At 36.1% G+C, this 10,493-nt stretch overlaps 1 pseudogene; it reads left to right on the top strand.

Annotated features, from left to right (window-relative positions):
• The first annotated feature begins 385 nt into the window (after window positions 1-385).
• LOC107575722 (uncharacterized) lies at window positions 386-5,700 on the top strand (annotated as a pseudogene).
• Window positions 5,701-10,493: the final 4,793 nt, after the last annotated feature.

Consider the following 10,493-nt stretch of genomic DNA (forward strand, 5'->3'; position numbering starts at 1 on the left):
AAACAATCCTCCTGAGTCACTCGTCCACAGAAACAACCTGAAGATTATTGTGAGACAGTAGCCGTAGCACTAGATCTACTGTAGTATCAAGAGATTCAATGGATTCTCAGTTTGAAACACATTCATGTCACATTAATATGATTAAAAATAGCATAGATCGTAGGAAAACAAGATGATTCTATAAAGTGATGTTGGTGATGGGCATTAGATTTAAAAAAAATAATGTGGTCAGACTGAGTTTGTCTTTGACTTCCTCTGTTTGATGTTGAAGGTTTTTTTTTCTTCTTCTTCCTCTGTCTTTGCTTCAGAGCTGCAGTAAATTCATATAACTGCTGTGTGGAAGGAAGCAGATTTCATACTGGAGTGTTTTAATAGTGAGAAAAACATGAAGATCATTCTGCTTCAGTTCTGTGAGTTCATTACATTATATTAATACATTTACATGCATTTCAGAAACTTGAAACAGTCATAAATTGTTTCATGCTTTACAGTAATTTTAAGCAGCTATCATATTTTTTTTATTTTAATCTTATAGATGTATTAATATGTTGTCAAGCTGCAGTGGCAGATCTACTAACTGATCTGGGATCAAATGTGAGCATAAACTGTGATCTTGATGAAAATGAGATTTATTGGATTTTACTGAAAACAGCAGATCCTCCAACAGTCATTCTACGATCAATGTCAGCTACAAAATCACCTTTTTACTTCAATAATACATTCAGAAAGAAATATTCAGTGCAGTTTAAACATCGTCTGGTTATTAATAATGTGACTGCTGATGAATTAGGAGTTTTACTGTATGAACACACGCACACCTCCAAAACTCAGCAAGAGTACCAGAATATGCTTCACCAGTGAGTTCATTTTCTCCTTCAGTCATCAAGACATATTGATTATCACTATGTTTATTTACTATTCATTATGTGTTATTTACTACTTCATCTTTTTAAACACTTAGGAAAATCACAATTAACCCTCTAGTGGTTGCTCCACACAGAGATGAATATATTATAGATATTAATTTCATATCACACTTTCTTTACAGAATCAACTCAACTAACTGAGAGTCACAATCATACAGCGGTCGACTACACTGACCAGAATCAAACACAATATCAGATTATCATCATCATATCTGCTCTGATGAATGGGCTTCTGCTCATTGTGGTGATCCGTGAGTTATTTTTCTTTTTGTTCTAAAATTATCAAATTAAATACACATTAGTGTAAAAATATCAATATAATGCTGTTCTCTGTAGGTGAAGTTTTAAATGTGGCTTTTTGTGTGTGTCTTCATGTTTATTTATTTTTTTATTTTTTTATTTAGTCATTTATCAGACGCTTTTATCCAAAGCGACTTACAAATGAAGTCTAAATGAACAACTAAAAACAGATCCAAAACTAAAAGCTAAAAATTTATAAATACTACCTATACTACATATCATGTATACTAAATAATTATTATTAAATAATTTGCTGTTTCATTCTTAGGTTTTGCTGTTGGAAAAACAGAGCGGTTGGAAAAACACATTCATAACGCTGATCTGCAGACAGAAGTTACATATCAGCCTCAAGATCTAAACCAATTGTAGGCACAATGAGGTAAATGTGAAGAAATATCTTTATTTATGTATTTATTGCTAAATGTCATTCATGTAAGTTTTAATTATATACAAACTGTCACTTTTATCCAAAGCGACTTACAAATGAAGTCTAAAAGTACTAAAGTACTGAAGTACTAAAAACAGATCCAAAACTAAAAGCTAAAACTTTATAAATACTACCTATACTACATATCATGTATACTAAATAATTATTATTAAATAATTTGCTGTTTCATTCTTAGGTTTTGCTGTTGGAAAAACAGAGCGGTTGGAAAAACACATTCATAACGCTGATCTGCAGACAGAAGTTACATATCAGCCTCAAGATCTAAACCAATTGTAGGCACAATGAGGTAAATGTGAAGAAATATCTTTATTTATGTATTTATTGCTAAATGTCATTCATGTAAGTTTTAATTATTGAAGATACAAACTGTCATCCCAACAAAATATTGTAGCTTTGGATTAATTTAAATCAACTGCAGCTGAATGTTAATATTGTTTTCATTGTTTCTCTTTTCAGTTCATTAAGGTGGAAAATATTCAGCAAACAGCACCTGCGTGACTACATAAAATGTTATTAAAGTATGGTGTTTAAGTCAAGAACATATTCTTGTATGGTGTACTTTCATGAGCATTTGAGATCACACTTCTTACTCCAGAAAAGTCAGTTTCTATGGGCACATATTTTTAAATAATGGCTACAAAAATGATTGAAAATATAATTGGTAAATTGGTAAATAGAGATATACTTACAGTGACACATTAATGACTATTTATTATTTTTTGTTATATTACTGTTATTTATATAGATTGTGTCTTTGTATTTTTGACAGTGTCAAGAACAGAGTGAAAACAGGTCAGATCCTCGACCCTTGTGATATGAACAGGACCCTTATGCTGCTGTTGAACTCATTAATAGTTGTTTTTGGATAAATATATATTTGTTATATAGTTTTGTATTCAGCAAATATCTACACAGTGCAACTAGGCTACACAGTGTGGGTAAACTCAACTGCAGCACTAACCAAAACCATAAATATGTTTGGTTGGTCACTTGACAGCCAATGACAAACAGGGTCTGTCACCTTTGTCTAGAGTGGAGGTTTAACCGAGTACCAGTGTCTACCAGTTCTCACAGTTATCTTAAACTCAATGGAAAAAGCAGCATTGCAGTGTGTTTGCTTTATCTACTGTAGCCTGCAGTATATCTACACATTTAATTCACACATGTTTTATATTGCTTTGAATATAGTTAATAAGCTTTTAAAGCTATTGTTAAATATTTACACTTGAACTTCACTTGGAAAAGTGTGTGGTGTGGTTTAGCCAAAACAGTGTCTAAAACCGGAAGTAAGTTCCGGTTTATTAAAAAAAAGAAAGAAAGAAAGAAAGAAAAGATGAACTATTCTTGACATCAGGTTTTCAAAGCAAATATGAAATACATTTAATAACATTGTTAATTTATATTTGAACTACAATTCTCTGACTGTTCTGTAACTTTCTTTGACTGAAGAAGAGAGAAGCATAAGTTCTGACAAGAGCTGCTTCCACTGAGATGCTTCAACAAAACGATTTCAGCAAACTGAAAGAGAAATAATTAGAGACAGACTAGGACTACTATATAATATAACCGCATTTAAAATATAATTTCTGAATACTGCATTTAAAATAAATAAATAAATAAATAAAAATAACAGAAATAAATCATCTGCTTAGGTCATTCATGATAGTTCAGAATTACTTTCTGTTTTAGTGCACTGACGTTAAAGTGTTGTGACGTTAAAGTGAAGTAAAATGGAGTTATCAGCATTATGAAATAATTTTAAGAACATGTGCTCTTCATTACTTTGTGTTTGAAAGTTATTTCTGCACATATTCAAACAGTGTAGTTTTCTGAACATTCCTGCTGTCATTGTGTCTTTAATAGGCCTACACTGTCATGTTTTGCCTTTATCTTCACTTCTGGATCACGAGAAGAATGCAGATCTTCCAGTGACATTTCAATGTGACTTGCAAAGAAACTGAGAGAAACAAAAGGGTCAAACATACAGCCTCCTCATAAATTTGCCATTCAAATTTCATTCAGGTTGGTTTATAGTCAAATCAGCATATAGCTGTGCTTTGTGTGTTTCCTTGGTTGAATCAAATCTTTTTAGTACACATTTGTTTTATATCTATTCCTTTTCATTGTTTTCATGTTAATTTGTCTTTAGTTTGACATATTATTCATCCAACAAATACTTGGCATTCAAAGCAGAGCATTTGCATTGTATATATCATTGTATTGTGTTTCTGTATTATATGTACATAATGACACTGAAGTTTGTTTCTGATACTGATCAGACTGGTTCTCAATACATAGATACGTGTCATTTAGTTTGCGTGTCAGCTGATGTTTGATATTTCACATTCACTAAGGCGTGGCATTATTGTCAAAAGATCCCACAGCCATTTCCCTACTAAATTTTGCTGCTGAGATACAGATACGAATCCAGGATCCATCAAGAGACTAACTCAAATCAAAAGAGCCTAGTGTATACTGACGTAATTGAATGATGTGCTATAGGAAATTAAAGAATCAGATTTGGTAAATGATAAGCAGTTTTAATATTAACAAATAGAAAATTAAATATAAGTACAACTAATCAAATTTAACAATGGCAAACAACATGAAGAAACCAGCAGCCTAAGGGCTGTCAACTAATCAGCCCCTAAATTATTGGTGAATATACCGTAAGGTAAAACATGTAACTAAAAGATGTCACCATATACTTCCCCAACTGACTGATTCAATTAAGAATACAAACAACACAGCAAACATTGCATTACAAATTTTCTGAAATGTTATGTTTAAATATGGATATGAGGAGTTATCTAATAAAATATTTGCATACATTTCCAGAACAGAAATCTGAACATTAGATGAAGCCAGGTTTCATTTTGTTGACCTATTGGAGTTAAAGTTTTCTTTTTTTTTTTTGAAGTAGAAGTGGATTTTGGATATTTTTGTAATTCAGAAAAATCAGTCAAATAATATATGAACAAAACCCCACTGTAAAAACCTTTATGCACACAAACACAGCAGCAACTTTAGGCATGTACACTGTGTCAAAACAAATCCCCCTTGAGCTGAAGGTTACGAGCTGTTCTCTTGAGAGCATAAGCATGACTTGTACCTTGGTGCAGGATGTTTCTTAACCTTTTGAACCTGGTGGGAGCAACAGTAGAATGCTAGAGAAAATAGAGCCCATATTGAAAGTTACTACATCGAGTTGATCTGTATTTATAGGTAGGCAAAGCAGTTCAGAGAAATCCAGAGAAATCAAACAAGTTTCTTCAGTGGTTGGAATAACAGTCCTAACAAGTCAATGACAATAGTGTTAATCTCAGCTACACACAGTGAGCACAAGATGAGGTAGTAATCTCTATGATATCGTCACTTTGAAGTACAAAATCTAAATATTTAATGTTGGGACGTTTTTTATTTTTATTTGAATCAAATTAAAACTAAAAGACTTTCAAATCACATGAGCCAATATTTTACTCACAAAAGAACATAGAGAACATAACAAATGTTTAAACTGAGAAAACGTCAAAATTGCAAATTGCAAAGGTTTTGCAAATCTCATCATCTACAGTGCATAACATCATCAAAAGATTCAGAGAAACTGGAGAAATCTCTGTGCATAAGGGACAAGGCCGAAGACCTCTGTTGAATGCCTGTGGTCTTCTGGCCCTCAGACGACACTGCATCACTCATCGGCATGATTCTGTCATTGACATTACTAAATGGGCCCAGGAATACTTCCAGAAACCACTGTCGGTAAACACAATTCGCTGTGCCATCTGCAGATGCCAACTAAAGCTCTGTCATGCAAAAAGGAAGCCATATGTGAACATGGTCCAGAAGCCCCGTGGGCCAAGGCTCATTTCAAATGGACTGTTTCAAAGTGGAAAAGTGTTCTATGGTCAGACGAGTCCAAATTTGACATTCTTGTTGGAAATCATGGACGCCGTGTCCTCCGGGCTAAAGAGGAGGGAGACCTTCCAGCGTGTTATCAGCATTCAGTTCAAAAGCCATCATCTCTGATGGTATGGGGGTGCATAAGTGCATACGGTATGGGCAGCTTGCATATTTTGTAAGGCATTATGAATACTGAAAGGTATATAAAGGTTGTAGAGCAACATATGCTCCCCTCCAGACGACGCCTATTTCAGGGAAGGCCTTGTGTATTTCAGCAGGACAGTGCAAAACCACATACTGCAGCTATTACAACAGCATAGCTTCGTAGTAGAAGAGTCCGGGTGTTGAACTGGCCTGCCTGCAATCCAGATCTTTCACCTATAGAGAACATTTGACGCATCATTAAATGAAAAATACGTCAAAGACGACCACAAACTCTTCAGCAGCTGGAAACCTATATCAGGCCAAAATGGGACCAAGTTCCAACACCAAAACTCCAGAAACTCATAAACTCGATGCCCAGACGTCTTCAAACTGTTTTGAAAAGATGAGGAGATGCTACAACATGGTAAACATGCCCCCGTCCCAACTATTTTTAAGATCTGTAGCAAGCATCAAATTTAAAATGAGCTCATTTTGTGCATACAATTTTAAAATTTCTCAGTTTAAACATTTGTTATGTTATCTATGTTTTATTGTGAATAAAATATTGGCTCATGTGATTTGAAATTCTTTTCATTTTCATTTTATTCAAATTTTAAAAAACGTCCCAACATTTACTGGATTTGGGTTGTACATATTATATCATAAACATATTGAACATATTACTTAATAAGAATGTAGAAAATCCTTAATTGAATGGGATAATACGTATGTCTGACATAAGACATGTTTTGAAATTGTATTGAAAATGTCTCATGTTATTAAATTATATTTTAATATATAAGCCTGATGCTAGGGGAAAGAAAACAAAAAGACCAACATCAAATTTTTCACCAAAATCAAATTACTTTTAACAGAATCAAATACTTCATACAGAACTCAAATACAAGAGGTCTAAAAACAAAAGAAATAAAGCTCTCATCTGAAATTTAAATCCATGAGTGAACCAAAACATCCAACACCACTCTAATATAAGAAATGTGCCTACCCAACAAAAATGGACTGGCATATAACGTCTTTGTCATTTGGCAGGATTTGTTATCCTGCCTGTGGTCTTCTGTCTGCTCGCCACCTGAGGTCACCTTCCTATTATATTGACTCTCACACTGCACAGACTGTTACATGTCACCCGGACTACATTTCCCATGCTCCACTTCACTGATTACACTCTCACCTGCAACCAATCACACACACTACAAATACGAGGCCCCAACCATCATTCAGGGCCAAGTATTGTTAGTGCTTATCGCTGGTTAACCGATAGCTACATTACGGAGCCTGTAATCTAGTCGTAGTCTTGTCTTGTTCTTCGCCTGTCTACCCATGTCTTGATCCTAGCCTGTTTACCTCGTTGTGTTGGTTCTTTGCCTGTCTTGGACTTTCGCCTGTCTTGGATTATCCATTTGTCTTGCAGTTTCGGACTTTGTTTGCACCTCACCTGGACTATTGCATGTTTGTGGATTACCCGTTTGCCTCGCCCTTTGGATTACGACGTTAATAAAAGACGGTCGCCGTCTTTTGACCCACGCCTGTTTACCGGACTTCTCTTTTGTCTTGCCCTCAATATACCTGTGTGCCATTGTCTGACCCTTGCATGTTTTATGACCACGTCTTTTCATAAAAGCTTTGCAGATGGATCCGCACACCTCTCGTCTCGTTCACTTCATAACAGAATACTCAGCCGCACAAGTTTCCAGCAGCTTTTCATGTGGACACTGGTCAGGCATGGACACCACAAGACTGTTATTAGCCCTCGAGCAGGGCACGCGATCACTCAAGGACTATATTCAAGAGTATCTAGCCATTGCTTATTACTCTGATTTACCGGACTGTGTGTTGATAGACTTTTTTTGCGGAGGCATTAATCAACTGCTGAAATCTACACTCATTCGCGAGTGTCCACATTCGTCACTTAGTCAATTTATGGACTATGCTTTGTTGTCTGTTGGCTTTTTATTCACTGTGGGTGTCAAAGAGGAGGAATGTGATATCAATGGTGGCTGCGAAGTTTAGTCAACCACAAGCTCTGGGACATTCGAGTATACTGTTCACTACTCAGGTGATTAAACCGGCTTGTGAAATGGCGGCTGCAGCAGAGCGCACACCCATAATGATGGTGACATACTGATATGCTGATACAGCTGATCTTCCTGAGTCAAGTCACGTCACAGCTGATCTTCCAGAGTCGTCAAGTCACAGCTGATCTTCCTGAGTCAAGTCAAGTCACAACTAATCTTCCAGAGTCAAGTCAAGTCACAGCTGATCTTCCAGAGTCAAGTCAAGTCACAGCTGGTCTTCCTGAGTCAAGTCAGAGCTGATCTTCTAGAGTCAAATCAAGTCGCAGCTGATCGTCCAGAGTCACGTCACGTCGAAGCTGATCGTCCAGAGTCACGTCACGTCGCCGCTGATCGTTCAGAGTCACGTCTTGTTACAGCTGATCCTCCAGAGTCAAGTCAAGTCACAGCTGATCTTCCAGAGTCAAGTCAAGTCACAGCTGGTCTTCCTGAAAGTCAAGTCACAGCTGATCTTCCAGAGTCAAGTCACAGTTGATCTTCCAGAGTCACGTCATGTCACAGCTGATCTTTCAGAGTCAAGTCACAGCTGGTCTTCCTGAGTCAAGTCAGAGCTGATCTTCCAGACTCAAGTCAAGCCACAGCTGGTCTTCCTGAGTCAAGTCAGAGCTGATCTTCCAAGATTAGTTGTGACTTGACTTGACTCAGGAAGATCAGCTGTGACTTGACGACTCTGGAAGATCAGCTGTGACGTGACTTGACTCAGGAAGATCAGCTGTATCAGCATATCAGTATGTCACCATCATTATGGTTACGCTGTGCTGCAGCCGCCATTTTACAAGCCGGTTTAATCACTCTAAATAGACGCTAAAATCTAAGACTTAATGTTGTAATTGTTATTAAGAAAACATGGGTTTGGGAGCAATGTAATGATGCCTTGAGTAAGAGTAGGAGAAGAGAGGCTTTTATAATGCTTTCTATCAAAACTTGTGAAAGGGAAAGATTATTTAAAATGAACTCGATCTTCTCAGATGTGTAAAGTTTAAAATGATCAATTACTTCAGCAGTGTCCTTCAAACAAAGAGACAGGTCACACAGAAGATCTGTGCCACTAGTTTTACTACTAGGTTGCAAATTAACAAAGTACATAGATCAAATGAGAAACTACAGTGACTTTTAAAAAGTAGCACAAATAGTAGATTCAAGACTTTAGTTTCAGGCATTAAGATGTATAGTCTGACTTCAAAATTACTTCAGCTGCTTAAACTGCACATTCACCATCTGTAAGGAAGAAGCCGTTTGTGAGACATTTGAATGTTCAATAAGAATCTCATCCAAATGTGCATTTTGTTTATGATTACGCACATCAAATAAGTCTGATATGCTCTACAAGAATTGGTTTATTTTAGAAATGTGAACATGTGAACACAATAGATGCATTATTTCATCTGCACAATTTATTGAGTCGAACACTGAAATCATCCACATACAATGAATCACAAGTTTCTTCAGCTCTGAATATTCCTGAGAATATTGCAGAAACCTTAAAGGTTTAAAGGCAAAAGGCAGCATCTTTTCACACTTTCATGAAGCTCATGCATTTACATGTACAGATGTATTATAACTTGTACATATTATCAAACTTGAATAGTGCATATAAAGCCAATTCATTTGAGGATGCAAATAAAGACATCATGTTGTGCTCTTCTGCCATCAGTCTGCAAAGCTGTGTAACAGATCTCAAACCTGAGCACCATGTTTATCTGTTTTAAAAAAAAATGTTTTTCCTAAAATGTTTTGCCGGGTCTTAAGAGGTTAAGGCAGCAACAAACTGACCAATTCAGTCATTCATGTCAAATTTCACTTTTCTGTCAGAGAAAGTGTTAAGTGAAACTTTTAGACCTGTTTACACTGTAGTTTGTTCTTCAATCATGGCTGATGAGAATAAAGGAGCTTGAGCTTTTTTTCTTCTCAAGTAAAATCTGATTAAACAGACAATAAGCACAATTAATAATAATAATACAGATACTACAGTGCTAACCCGTTGAAAACGCGATGATGTCACCACATTTGGTACCGTTTCTTCTTGGTTTGGTGTTTCTTGATCATTGGTTTTGTTTCCTTTTTCTGCTGTTGATTCTGCAACAGAACAGCAAAGAACAAACAACATTACTACACTGTGATAAACGCAACAGATCTGTCTATCATTTATATACAGCAGCATTCAGACTGAATCATTACTAGTTGCTGAAACATTTATTGTATTTACATTTTTTATATATAAAAATCATCATACATGAATCAAGCACTTTCACACACCGTGGATGATCAGCTCTACATTCTGAAGTTCTGAGGGTGTGATGTGGCAGCTGTATTTTCCTGCGTGAGCATGAGTGAGATTGCTGAGTTTGACGGAGAAGTTTCCTCTCGGATACTCATCAGGGAAACTTTCAGTTCTGTTTTTGTACAGTGAGTCCTGTGTCTCTTTTTGATTGCCTTTGATTATATCATGCACAATTTTGCTATTATTGTGTCTCCAGAACACAACAATGTCTTGAAGTTCAAGATCATGTTGAGTTGAACACGGCAGAACAACAGAACCACCAAAAACACCTGTGACCTGCAGACACACTGAAATGAGAGATAACTGAACTGTAAACACAATCTGTGGCATGCAATTGTCTTTTAAATTGCATTTGTTTTTGTTCTCACCTTTATCTATCAGCACTGCAAACACACAGAAGG

Source organism: Sinocyclocheilus grahami, unplaced genomic scaffold (assembly GCF_001515645.1).
Source record: "Sinocyclocheilus grahami isolate Dianchi unplaced genomic scaffold, SAMN03320097.WGS_v1.1 scaffold2838.1, whole genome shotgun sequence".
Taxonomy (NCBI): Eukaryota; Metazoa; Chordata; class Actinopteri; order Cypriniformes; family Cyprinidae; genus Sinocyclocheilus; species Sinocyclocheilus grahami.